The sequence below is a fragment of the Entelurus aequoreus genome, linkage group LG18 (genome assembly GCF_033978785.1).
Source record: "Entelurus aequoreus isolate RoL-2023_Sb linkage group LG18, RoL_Eaeq_v1.1, whole genome shotgun sequence".
Taxonomy (NCBI): domain Eukaryota; kingdom Metazoa; phylum Chordata; class Actinopteri; order Syngnathiformes; family Syngnathidae; genus Entelurus; species Entelurus aequoreus.
In genome coordinates this window covers 37,869,097-37,883,978 of record NC_084748.1, presented here as the reverse complement: position 1 = coordinate 37,883,978, position 14,882 = coordinate 37,869,097, and the positions used below count along the sequence as shown (strand labels likewise).

Below are 14,882 nucleotides of genomic sequence, written 5' to 3'. Positions count from 1 at the left end.
GATGTCCACGCGATGCTGCAGAGTCTTGTCAACCAAGACAGCCCCACAGCATCCAGAGCCTTAAGGAACTCCGGGCGGATCTCATCCACCCCCGGGGCCTTGCCACCGAGGAGCTTTTTAACTACCTCAGCAACCTCAGCCCCAGAAATAGGAGAGCCCACCACAGATCCCCCAGGCACTGCTTCCTCATAGGAAGACGTGTCGGTGGGATTGAGAAGGTCTTTGAAGTATTCCCTCCACCGATCCACAACATCCGCAGTCAAGGTCAGCAGAACACCATCCGCACCATACACGGTGTTGACAGTGCACTGCTTCCCCTTCCTGAGGCGGAGGATGGTGGTGCAGAATCGCTTCGAAGCCGTCCGGAAGTCGTTTTCCATGGCCTCGCCGAACTCCTCCTATGTCCGAGTTTTTGCCTCCACACCGCTTGGCCTGTCGGTACCTGTCCGCTGCCTCCGGAGTCCTATGAGCCAAAAGAACCCCGAATATATGTATGTATAATATGTATGTATATGTATATGTTTGTATATATATACAGTATGTATGTATGTGTATATATATGTATATATACACTACCGTTCAAAAGTTTGGGGTCACCCAAACAATTTTGTGGAATAGCCTTCATTTCTAAGAACAAGAATAGACTGTCGAGTTTCAGATGAAAGTTCTCTTTTTCTGGCCATTTTGAGCGTTTAATTGACCCCACAAATGTGATGCTCCAGAAACTCAATCTGCTCAAAGGAAGGTCAGTTTTGTAGCTTCTGTAACGAGCTAAACTGTTTTCAGATGCGTGAACATGATTGCACAAGGGTTTTCTAATCATCAATTAGCCTTCTGAGCCAATGAGCAAACACATTGTACCATTAGAACACTGGAGTGATAGTTGCTGGAAATGGGCCTCTATACACCTATGTAGATATTGCACCAAAAACCGGACATTTGCAGCTAGAATAGTCATTTAGCACATTAGCAATGTATAGAGTGTATTTCTTTAAAGTTAAGACTAGTTTAAAGTTATCTTCATTGAAAAATAAGGACATTTTAATGTGACCCCAAACTTTTGAACGGTAGTGTATATATATATATATATATATATATATATATATATATATATATATATATATATATATATATATATATATATATATATATATATATATATATATATATATATATATATATATATGTGTGTGTGTGTGTGTGTGTGTGTGTGTGTGTGTGTGTGTGTGTATATATGTGTGTGTGTGTGTGTGTGTACTGTAAGTATGTATTTTAGTTTTACACATATAATTGTGTATACTTATATTTGTCACAAATCTAAATGTTTTCAAAACATAACATTGATCCAACACACAGCAGTGAAACCAAACACAGTTGCCTTTGTGTGCGAAGCTGCACTGTGTGATCCCTGCTTGGAGTTAAATAGCCCACATACTTCATACATCTACACTAGAGATTACACTAACACCACTTTTTACTTAACTTTACAGACTTAATCATGTTTCCCTGCATGCAGCAGTGTGACACGGAAGTGAAAATTAAAGAAGCTCGGAGGTGATAAAACGGCCACCAATTTTAGCCGTGAATGTGTTCCCTAATTCTTGACTATCGAAACCTCATTAAAACAAAATAGTTTTAATGCTCAAGAAAGCTAGAGTGGTCTTTGAATCTGTGCGGTTACATTATCTGGTAGGAGAAGAGGAGGTTATTTTCCCTGAGCAGCCATGGATAATATTTAAAGAAGGTAGGAACGCCTGAAAGACAACAACACAGGTTAAAGACCGTCAAAATCTGTATGCTTTATTTCTATTATTATTATTATTATTATTATTGAGTTCAAGGCAGTCGGGCAAGATGTTTTGTTGTGAAATTCATGTGGTTGACTTTGGAGCGCTGGACGAATGTATTGTGTGACAAAGTCAGATAAGTAAATAATTGCCTCAGAGAAGTAGACTTAGACTTAGACAAACTTTAATGATCCTCAAGGGAAATTGTTTAACACAGTAGCTCAGTTACAATGATGGAAAGTGTAAGGATGGAAAGGACAATGCAGGTATAAATAGACTAATATAGCGATAAAAAAAAATCTAACATATATACGAATATATACATAATATGTGTACAGTATATTATATATACAGTAGCTCACATAAGGACCTGTTCTCTTTTTATTTTTTTGTTTCATTTTGTTCTTGTTCTCTTTATTCGTGTATTTCAAATGTGTTTTGTTTACAGTGTGAGTAACTCCATTAATGAATCATTTTAACTATGAGATCTGACTTACACTCTAAAATTATAGTGTGCTCCATGTCTACTTCAGTTTGGGGGTCTTTGGCCTGATTTAGAGTAGTCTGTGTACAGCTTGTATAGCAGGCCTATTTGACAAAGCTTTTCATTTGGCCCGCAGAACATCACCAAAGATAGGCTTGATGCAACCTTTAAAAGTAGAGTTGTTTTTTTAATTTTTATTTTTTTTAAATATATTTTTTAAATTTTTGTCCTGTCCAGCTTCTCAGGCAAATCATACAGTTAATGTAGATGTCCATATCGGCTGTACAAATTTACTTTACAAAAGAGAAGTGTGGGATACTTCTCTTGTTGCCTTATTTGTATTTGACTTTATTAAATGTATTTATATTATCATTTGGTGCAGCCTGGCCGCAGCAGGAGGGGATAGGAAGAGAAAAAAAGGAAGACAGAGGGGGAAATTGTGGGGACAAGAGGGGGATTAGACAGAGAGACAAAAACAACAACAGCAAACACAACAATAACAACAACAATAGAGCAACATTAGCAAAAATGATATGTACATATATGATGTTAAAAGTAACAGCAAAGAAGCAGTTAGTGAAATAAATAATGATACAGAAATGACAATGAGCATTATTACACTACAAATGGAGCAATACAAATACCAATAGAAATAGCACTATTGATAATGAATAACAATAATTTACCTCCATTGTCAACGATACAGTTGTTCAAATGCAACAATACATATATGTAATGATAACTAGTGATACAAAAGAAAGCAGCTAAATGGAGGGGAAGAAAGAGAACCTAGCTATATTAACCTTGTAGATTGTTATAGTACCAATAGGTTAAGCTTTGTCAGTGTGCCATATATTTTCCAGTTTACCCTAGGGCAACAACGTTAATTTGTGTTTGATGAAACGTGATTATTATGCATGAGTGTATGTATGTATATGTACTTGTATATGTACAGTAGAGATGCGCGGATAGGCAATTATTTCATCCGCAACCGCATCACAAAAGTCGTCATCCACCCGCCATCCACCCGAACTAACATTTTATCAAAACCACAACCGCCCGCCACCCACCCGTTGTTATATATCTAATATAGACGATGCAAGGCAGAAAGAAGACTGAGCAGTTAGCATTCCAAAACCCACAATGCATCTCTGCCATGACCCGCCCCCGCCGAATTCTTATTGGTTGGGGTGTGTGTGACGATGGCTGCTCGTTCGCTGTTTTCTGCTGCATATTTCACTACGTCCAGCTTGTAATAGTATATGATTTCCTTTTCGGTGCCATTTTAGTTCAGTCTTTCTCAGTTTTTATAAGTTACCGCCAACGTTGATGTGGTCCATTTTAATAGCTCCGGCGGTAGCATATAGCAGTTAGCATTCCAAAACCCACAATGCATCTCTACCATGACCCACCCCCGCCGAATTCTTATTGGTTGGCGTGTGTGTGACGATGGCTGCCATTTGTTTCGTCGCTGACGCGAATGAGATAAATAATATTATTTGATATTTTACAATATGGATGGATGGATGACGCGAATGAGATAAATAATATTATTTGATATTTTACAATATGGATGGATGGATGACGCGAATGAGATAAATAATATTATTTGATATTTTACAATATGGATGGATGGATGACGCGAATGAGATAAATAATATTATTTGATATTTTACAATATGGATGGATGGATGACGCGAATGAGATAAATAATATTATTTATTTTACAATATAGATGGATGGATGACGCGAATGAGATAAATAATATTATTTGATATTTTACAATATGGATGGATGGATGACGCGAATGAGATAAATAATATTATTTGATATTTTACAATATGTATGGATGGATGACACGAATGAGATAAATAATATTATTTGATATTTTACAATATGGATGGATGGATGACACGAATGAGATAAATAATATTATTTGATATTTTACAATATGGATGGATGGATGACGCGAATGAGATAAATAATATTATTTGATATTTTACAATATGGATGGATGGATGACGCGAATGAGATAAATAATATTATTTGATATTTTACAATATGGATGGATGGATGACGCGAATGAGATAAATAATATTATTTGATATTTTACAATATGTATGGATGGATGACACGAATGAGATAAATAATATTATTTGATATTTTACAATATGGATGGATGGATGACGCGAATGAGATAAATAATATTATTTGATATTTTACAATATGGATGGATGGATGACGCGAATGAGATAAATAATATTATTTGATATTTTACAATATGGATGGATGGATGACGCGAATGAGATAAATAATATTATTTGATATTTTACAATATGGATGGATGGATGACGCGAATGAGATAAATAATATTATTTGATATTTTACAATAATGTGTTAATAATTTCACACATAAGTCGCTCCGGAGTATACGTCGCACCCATGGCCAAACTATGAAAAAAACTGCGACTTATAGTCTGAAAAATACGGTATGTATTTTATTTTTCTGAATTGGTTCAACCGCCACCCGCCCGAATCTATTTAAAATAATTTTTTTTCGTCATGCACCCGCCCGACCCACGGATTATCCGCGGAGTCCGCGGTTGTGTCCGCAAACCGCGCATCTCTAATGTACAGTATGTGTATATGTATGTTTGTACAGTGAATGTATATGTACATGTATGTGTATATGTATGTTTGTACAGTGAATGTATATGTACATGTATGTGTATATGTATGTTATGAAAAAAAAAACAAGTATGTGCTCCAATCACTCTATCACAAAAAAATAAGAGTTGCAGAAATGATTGGAAACTCAAGACAGCCATGACATTATGTTCTTTACAAGTGTATGTAAACTTTTGACCACGACTGTATATGTAATAAATAACAATACATTCCAATTGACCATCAGCATTAACTCAGGAGCACAATCTACACATTAATTTAACCTACAAAACAAAAGTGACAAAAGAAAAATTGGTGAAGATTTTCTTTTCTTTTTTTGTCAAAATGAAGAAGTCCGGATTTTGATGCCAATATTTGAGAAGAAGTGCATTAATGAAAGATGACAAGACAAGCAAGATAATTGTCTCTCTCCTACATGGGGCTGCATGAGTGCTGCCAGGCACTGGGAGAGCTGAGGTTGTCTTCAGGGGCAACACCCCACCGCCCCTCAGGCTTCCATAATAAACGCTGCCTCTGGTCATTTGAAAACATCTTATTATGGCCTTGGGTGTTCAGAAGTACCCTTGGCGAATAATACCTGGAGGCTGCAACGTGATGCTGAGGATTTTTTTTTTTTTTTTGTCAGCACCACTTTTTAAAAAAAATTTTTTTTTTTAGCAAGGTTTCGAGCTTTTCTCATTGAAAGCAACATTTTTCATGTGCAATTTTGTTTCAGAACTTGAAGTTTTTCTGTTTATGTCAGAATGTTAGAAGATTTATGATGACCTAATGACAGATAAGGACACGGCATGCTTCGGATAAAATGGCTACTAAATACGTTTATAAATATGAATGCATTAGTTGCAAAAAAATGCAAGTTGCCCGTGGAGAGAGAGAGAGAGAGAGAGAGAGAGAGAGACAGAGAGAGAGAGAGAGAGAGTAATTGGTCATTCTCACCACTTTGCTGGATTTCTCAGCAGCAAAACAACCGCAACGGACGGCTGAACAAACCCATTACTCTGGCTCAGTGCTTGTGACACACACACACACACACACACGCACGCACGCAAGCATGCACACACACACACACACATACACACACTGCGGAAAATGACCTGCAGTGACTTAGGTGAGCCACATGACCTTTTATACACACTGTAGGAAAAGGACAGTGAGTGAGGTGGGATAAAGAATAACAACAGATGTATGGGAGAGGAAGAGTGTGGCATACATAAAGTAATAAAACATATATTTAGTATGATTTTTTTTTAAAAATCCATCCGTCGTCGTGTCTTTCATAATGACTGTGAACGATAGTCTAAATTCCAAAAAGGGGAACTGCACTTTTTTTTGTAATTCTTCCTATTATTCACAACCCTCATGTGAATCTTTTTTTTTAATGCATTCTAACCCGTAAATCAGAGGTCTCCAAACTTTTTGACTCGGGGGCCGCATTGGGTTAACCGGGCTGTGTGTGTGTGTATATATATATATATATATATATATATATACATACACACGTTAGGTCAGGAAAAACACAAAGGCTATTTCATCCCTACAAGCCTGTTTCGCAGGTTTCCCTGCTCTTCAGGGGAGTTCCTCATACCAGCTGGAGTCAAAGCCAAAAAGCGTGTAATAACAAGTTAGCCAGCTAGAGTCAAGGGCAACACGCCTATAATAATTAGGTAGCTAGCTGGTATCAATGCTAACAAGGCTAAAAACTTTGTAATACATAGTTAGCTGGTTAGAATCAAGGCTAAGAACTACATAATAATCAGTTAGCTGGCTAGCATTACGGCTAACAACTGTGTAATACAAGTTAGCCAACATGCGCCTAATAACTAGTTAGCTTATCAATAATCAAGGGCAACAAGCCTATAATAACTCAGTAACTAGCTGTTATCAATGCTAAAAAGGCTACAAACTGTGAAAAACCTAGTTAGCTGGTTAGAATCAAGGGTAACAACTGCATATTAACCAGTTAGCTGGCTAGCATTAGGGCTAACAACTGTGTAATGCAAGTTAGCCAGCTAGAAGCTGGGCTACTGAGCTATTGTGTTGAACAATTTCCCTTGGGGATCATTAAAGTTTGTCTAAGTCTAAGTCTAGAACCAAGGCCAACAAGCGTCTAATCACTAGTTGGCTAGCTAGAGTCAAGGCCAACAAGCCTATAATAATTAGGTAGCTCGCAGGTATCAATTCTAACAAGGCTAAAAACTGTGTAATAGCTAGTTAGCTGGTTAGAATCAAGGCTAACAACTGTGTAATACAAGTTAGCTGGCTAGCATTACGGCTAACAACTGTGTAATACAAGTTAGCCAACATGCGACTAATAACTAGTTAGCTATCAAAAGTCAAGGGCAACAAGCCTATAATAACTAGGTAACTCGCTGGTATCAATGCTAACAAGGCTCAAAACTGTGTAAAACCTAGTTAGCTGGTTAGAGGCTAACAACTGCATATTAACCAGTTAGCTGGCTAGAATTAGGGCTAAAAACTGTGTAATACAAGTTAGCCAACACGCGTCTAATAAATAGTTAGCTGTCAAGAATCAAGGTCAACAAGCCTATAATAATTAGGTAGCTAGCTGGTATCAATGCTAACAAGGCTACAAACTGCAAAACCTAGTTAGCTGGTTAGAGGCTAACAACTGCATATTAACCAGTTAGCTGGCTAGAATTAGGGCTAAAAACTGTGTAATACAAGTTAGCCAACACGTGTCTAATAACTAGTTAGTTATCAAGAATCAAGGTCAACAAGCCTATAATAATTAGGTAGCTAGCTGGTATCTTTGATTGATTGATTGAGACTTTTATTAGTAGGTTGCACAGTGAAGTACATATTCCGTACAATTGACCACTAAATGGTAACACCCGAATAAGTTTTTCAACTTGTTTAAGTTGGGGTCCACTTTAATTGATTCATGATACAGATATATACTATTATATATACTATCATCATAATACAGTCATCACACAAGATAATCACATTGAATTATTTACATTATTTACAATCAGGGGTGCGGAGGGGGGGGGGATATGGACATCAAGTAGTGGACATAGAGAGAGAGAGAGAGAGAGAGAGAGAGAGAGAGAGAGAGAAAGAAAGAGAGAGAGAGAGAGATCAGAAGGCATAAGAAAAAGAAAAAGTATCTGCATTTGATTGTTTACATTTGATTATTAGCAATCCGGGGAGGGTGTTAGTTTAGGGTTGTAGCTGCCTGGAGGTGAACTTTTATTGCGGTTTTGAAGGAGGATAGAGATGCCCTTTCTTTTATACCTGTTGGGAGCGCATTCCACATTGATGTGGCATAGAAAGAGAATGAGTTAAGACCTTTGTTAGTTCGGAATCTGGGTTTAACGTGGTTAGTGGAGCACCCCCTGGTGTTGTGGTTATGGCGGTCATTTACGTTAAGGAAGTAGTTTGACATGTACTTCGGTATCAGGGAGGTGTAGCGGATTTTATAGACTAGGCTCAGTGCAAGTTGTTTAACTCTGTCCTCCACCTTGAGCCAGCCCACTTTAGAGAAGTGGGTAGGAGTGAGGTGGGATCTGGGGTGGAGGTCTAGCAGTAACCTGACTAGCTTGTTCTGAGATGTTTGGAGTTTAGATTTGAGGGTTTTGGAGGTGCTAGGGTACCAGGAGGTGCATGCGTAATCGAAAAAAGGTTGAACGAGAGTTCCCGCCAGAATCCTCAAGGTGCTTTTGTTGACCAGAGAGGAAATTCTGTAGAGAAATCTTGTTCGTTGGTTAACCTTTTTGATTACCTTGGTTGCCATTTTATCACAGGAAAGGTTAGCCTCTAGAATGGAACCTAGGTAGGTGATCTCATCTTTCCTGGTGATGACAATGTCACCTACTTTTATGGTGAAGTCATTGACTTTCTTAAGTTTGATGTGGGACCCAAACAGGATGGATTCTGTTTTACCCAAGTGTATGGATAGCTTGTTGTCAGCGAGCCAGGTGCAAGTTCTACACAGCTCAGCACTGAGGATTTTCTCCACCTGTGACTTGTCCTTGCCGGATACCAGCAGGGCAGAGTCATCCGCAAACAAAAACAATTCACAGTCGCATGCCGATGACATGTCGTTTATGTATATTAGGAACAGTAAAGGTCCCAATATACTGCCTTGGGGGACTCCACAGCTCACCGAGATGGGGGGGGGGGCACGGTGCCGTTCACCTCTACCACCTGCTCCCTCCCCTCCAAGTAAGATTGCATCCAGCTCCATGAGGTTTTGTTAAATCCGATTGCTCTGAGCTTATCCAACAGTATAGCGTGGTTAACGGTGTCAAAGGCCTTCTGAAGGTCCAGCATGACCATGCCGCAGTATTTGCCCGCGTCCACCTCATGTTTGATGTGGTCGGTCAGATAGAGAAGGCATGTGTCAGTGGAGTGGTTAGTACTGAAGCCGGATTGGAATTTGTACATGAGTTTATTAGTGGCAAGGTAACTATCGACCTGTTCATAAACTATTTTCTCCATTACTTTCGAAATGGAGCTAACAAGGCTACAAACTGTGTAATACATAGTTAGCTGGTTAGAATCAAGGCTAACAACTGCGTAATAACCAGTTAGCTGGCTAGCATTGGGGCTAACAATTGTGTTGTACGTCTTAGCCAACACACGCCTAATAACTAGTTAGTTATCAATAGTCAAGGGCAACAAGCCTATAATACCTAGTTAGCTGGTTAGAATCAAGGCTAAGAACAGCATATTAACCGGCACATTAGCATGGATGAAGTGATGGTTTCTGACGGCGCTAACAAATCCTCACATGAATGCGGTGAAGGGGTGAAAAGGGTGAAAAGCCATCATGTGTGAGATCCTCCACATTCCAAATGACAAGAAGTGTTCAGCTCATGTTTATGACTTCCAGGAAGGCCATCTGCTCCCAGGGATGGCAGTCGTAAAACGGAAATAGCGCCGATGTGGTGCACGCACGGCGCACTACAGCGCGGCACGTAATGTGTAGTCAGCGGCACCTCCAAACATTAACCTCGGACTTCTTTGAAGACGGCGTGCTGTAATTTGTAGTTAAACGCAAATCGATGATCAGCTGTTGTTCTGCGGAGCGAAAGCTGCTATTGACGGGGTGGGGTGGGAGGGAAGGGGCGCAGAGTTGGTGGCGCGTTTAAGGCGGAGATAGCGCGCTTTACAACATGGTCAATAACGCTTTGCCTTATCTCATCTCAGCCCATCACTCTTCCTCTTCTTCCTTCTCCTCCATCTGGCTTTCCATTTTGCACAATCACCCGCCGCACTTCCTGCCTTTTGTCTGGCCTGCTAAATACTGCTCCAGTCACCTGACTTCTGACAATACATTTGGAATATCATGGTGGCATTTTTAAAAAAAGTGTGTGTAATTGTTTCACTCCTGTCAAAACACGCTAGTAGTGATGTTAAAGCACACATTTTGACCCCGTATTTCCATATTGACTTGAAATTTCTCACACAACTCACACCCAGTTTTTTTTTAATCAAACTGGTTCTAAAGCTACCTTGTTGTTCTGTACGAGTATTTTCAAATAACACAATATAGCGGTGCTAATTATTGCTGCCGGCAACTGGCGTGCTAATCTATCCGTCAACTAGCGTGCTAATAGCTAGCTGGCGACGAACATGCTAATAGCGAGTAGGCAGTGAGCGTCCTAATCGCAAGGTGGCAACAGACGTGCTAGTCACGAGCTAACAACTGGCACGCTAATAGCGAGCTGGCAACAAGCATGCTAATAGCTAGATAGCAATGAGCGTACTAATCGCCAGGTGGTAACGGATGTGCTAGTCACTAGTTGACAGCTAACTGATAGGTAACTGGCAACGAGCACGCTAATAGACAACTAGCAACAATTGTGCTAATGCTGGTTGGCAACTAGTGCGTTAATTGCTAGCTGGAAATTGGTATGTTAATCGCTAGCTGGCAACTAGGACACTAATCACTAGCTGTCAACAATTGTGCTAAGCGCTAGTTGGCATATAGGGCATTAGTTGCTAGCTGGCAACTAACGCACTAATCACTAGCTGTCAACAATTGTGCTAATCGCTAGTAATAGCTAGCTGGCAACGAGCATGTTAATAGCGAGATAGCAATAAGCGTACTAATCGCTAGGTGGTAACGGCTGTGCTAGTCACGAGTTGACAGCTAACTGATAGCTAACTGGCAACGAACACGCTAATAGACAACTAGCAACAATTGTGCTAACTGCTGGTTGGCAACTAGTGCGTTAATTGCTAGTTGGCAACTAGCACACTAATCACTAGCTGTCAACAATTGTGCTAATCGCTAGTTGGCATATAGGGCGTTAATTGCTAGCTGGCAATTGGCTTATTAATCGCTAGCTGGTAACTAGCGCACTAATCACTAGCTGTCAACAATTGTGCTAATTGCTAGTAATAGCCGGCTGGCAACGAGCATGCTAATAGCGAGATAGCAATTAACGTACTAAACGGCAGGTGGTAACGGCTATGCTAGTCACTAGCTGACAACTGGCGGGCTAATAACTAACTGGTAACGGATGTGCTAGTCACGAGTTGACAGCTAACTGATAGCTAACTGGCAACGAACACGCTAATAGACAACATGCAACAATTGTGCTAATCGCTAGTTGGCATATAGGGCGTTAGTTGATAGCTGGCAACTGGCTTATTAATCACTAGCTGGCAACTAGCACACTAATCACTAGCTGTTAACAATTGTGCTATTCGCTAGTTAGCATATAGGGCGATAATTGCTAGCTGGCAATTGGCTTATTAATTGCTAGCTGGCAAGTAGCGCACTAATCACTAGCTGTCAACAATGGTTAGTTGGAAACTAGGGTGTAAATTACTAGTTTCATGTATTTCATTTGAAAGATGCACGGTACAGTGAGTAGGGCGTCCATGTCACTGCCTGATGTAAACCTCACTGCATGTGTGGGATCAATGTTTACGTCGATAATAGAGGCATTTACATTTGTGGAAAAATGATGGCGGGAGTATAAAATAAATATAATCAATGAATTAAAAGTCCAACCAACAAATAATTTCAGGACCTCTGCGGACCCCCTTTTGAAGACCTCTGCTTTAGGGTGTTTTGGCACAATTCAGTACACATTTCAGGGGACGGATGTTACGTGTGTACAGGGGAAGAAGACGGCACAGACGGGGGGGACGTCGTTTTAGCTGTATTTATTATTTATATATATATTTACAAAAGTATGGAGTGCGAAACTAATCCAAATATGTGTGTGTGCGACTACATGTGGGGATTAACTGAAGAGTGTTACCCGGACGTGTTGAGCGAGGTGTGGAAGTCCAAGTGGGGGGCAAGACAAGCTCGGAGGTCCGTGAGACAGGCTGGAAATCGGGGGCAATAGCGAGGCGTCAAATGGTAAATGGTAAATGGGTCGTACTTGTATAGCGCTTTTCTACCTTTTTAAGGAACTCAAAGCGCTTTGACACTATTTTCCACATTCACCCATTCACACACACACATTCACACATTCACACACTGATGGTGTGTGAATGTCAGTGTCCAGGCAGGAGGTCGAGATCCAAGATGCAGCCAGGGAACCAGAGGGAACACGGGGAAACGAGACACACAGCTCGTGACGTGGGAAAGAAAGTAGGCTGCAGGGAGGCAACAAGGAGGAACACGAGACAAATGAACATGGAGGCGGAGAAACACAGAGAGATCATAGAGCTTGATAGGTTCAGCTTACTGTACAGGACAGGTCACTACGTTCTGGCACAGGATAGCAAGTTGCGCTGGCTTAATAAGGCAGGAGAGCTCATCAGCGACAGGCGTGTAGATTGCTGATTGGTGACTGCATGCAGCCGCTTGCGCACAGATGAATGCGCACTGGTGTGCGCTCGGGCCGTGACAACGGACACTTAACCAGACGCAGATTACGCGCTGCGCCGAGGACCCCTATGGGTGTGTTTGTTTACACCCAATTTCTAGGTCCAGTTTGTTGTTTTCTCAACACGCCTTGATGGGGTTTGTTCATTTAATGCAGATTTATCGTGCAAAAATGACTCCAGTCTTGATTTATTAGCACGTTGCAGCAGATTGATTGTTTGCGTGAGTCATGGCGTGAACACCTGTGACAAACGCGTGCGCGTTCTCTGTCAGCGCCGCCACCTGACAGAATATTTACAGCTTGCACTTCCATAAACACCATCACAGCGTGCACGTCTGCAGGTGTGCACGTGCTGCGTATTAAATTGAGCGATGGAGGGCTCCTATTGATTTCCACAGTAGAGGAAAAGTAATCTTCTCCGTGTGTGCGTGTGTGTGTGTGTGCATGTGTGTGTTTGTGCGTGTGTTGGGATTGAAACAGTGGTCAGAAACAGTATTAAAGCTTTTATAGCCCCCCTCTTATAGACACAGTATATCACTCCAAACTAGAGGAGAATAATTTGTTGCTGCAAACGCCATCTCCGCCTGTTCAGCTCCACCTGTGTCGGGCAGGGTGTAGTGCGGAACTAATAAACGCTACGTGACCAGTTACGGCGTGTCGGAGGAGGATGAAAAATATAAATATATATATCTATTTATCTGAGTACCATGTTCTTATGTTTTTTATGCCTAATGTTTTTATGTTGTAATCAAGGCTAACAACTTTGTAATAACTAGTAAGATGGCTAGCGTAAAGGCTAACAACTGTGTGTAATACAGGTTAGCCAGCGAGAATCAAGGCCAACAAGCGTCTAAACACTAGTTAGCTAGCTAGAGTCAAGGCCAAAAAGCGTGTAATAACCAGTTAGCTAGCTAGAGTCGAGGCCAACAAGCGTCTAATAACTAGTTAGCTAACTAGAGTCAAGGCCAAAAAGCGTGTAATAACCAGTTAGCTAGCTAGAGTCAAGGCCAACAAGCGTCTAATAACAAGTTAGCTAGCTAGAGTCAAGGCCAACAAGCGTCTAATAACTAGTTAGCTAGCTAGAGTCAAGGCCAACAAGCATCTAATAACTAGTTAGCTAGCTAGAGTCAAGGCCAAAAAGCATGTAATAACCAGTTAGCTAGCTAGAGTCAAGGCCAACAACCGTCTAATGACTAGTTAGCTAGCTAGAGTCAAGGCCAACAAGCATCTAATAACTAGTTAGCTAGCTAGAGTCAAGGCCAAAAAGCATGTAATAACCAGTTAGCTAGATAGAGTCAAGGCCAACAAGCGTCTAATAACTAGTTAGCTAGCTAGAGTTGTTGTGTATTGAGCTGTATGTTTTGTCTGCATGGTTACACCCAGTGACCACCAGGGGGAGTGCCAGGTGGGTTCATATATGTTGGGTTGAACTTCCGTTCGGTGTGTGGCAATAAAGCTGTCTAACGTCTACACCAGCTCCCGACTCGGCTCTCGTGATTACATAGATAAGGTGAAATAGGAGGATGACTGTTAGTGTTACATACTAACAGTCAGTATACAATAATTGGCGACGAGCACGGATGCGCCTGCCGACGGATTAAGAGGCGGGTGGCGGCGAATCCGCGGAGTTTATCGACGGCTAGCGTTAGCTTAGCTTTGTTAGCATTAGCTCCGCATAGCAGCGGGGGTATGACTCACGTCGGGACGACCTGCGAGCATGGCGGGCATCCTGGGACAGATGGACGCATTTGATGAGTCGACGGAGCAGTGGTCGACATACGTGGAGAGGTTTGAGCACTTCGTGGCAGCAAATGGACTGAATGAGGGGAGGAAGCTGCCGGTGTTTTTCAGCGTGATGGAACCGGCGACGTACGGTCTACTGCGCAGCCTCATCGCCCCAGAGAAGCCGGGCACGAAAACGTATGATGAGGTAGTGACATTGTTGCAAGCACATTTCTCCCCAAAGCCCACAGTGATAGCGGAGAGATATAGATTTCATAAGAGAGATCAGGGGGAGGGGGAAACTATTACACAGTATGTAACAGATCTAAAAAAATTATCAGAGCACTGTGAATTTGGAGCTTACCTGCAGGATGCACTAAG

The 14,882-nt window shown here is 41.1% G+C and overlaps 1 protein-coding gene across 2 annotated transcripts in view; it reads left to right on the top strand.

Annotated features, from left to right (window-relative positions):
- Positions 1 to 14,882, top strand: part of LOC133634106 (protein sidekick-1-like) — a 962,694-nt gene that overhangs the window by 79,844 nt on the left and 867,968 nt on the right. The gene's annotated exons all lie outside the window — the stretch shown is intronic.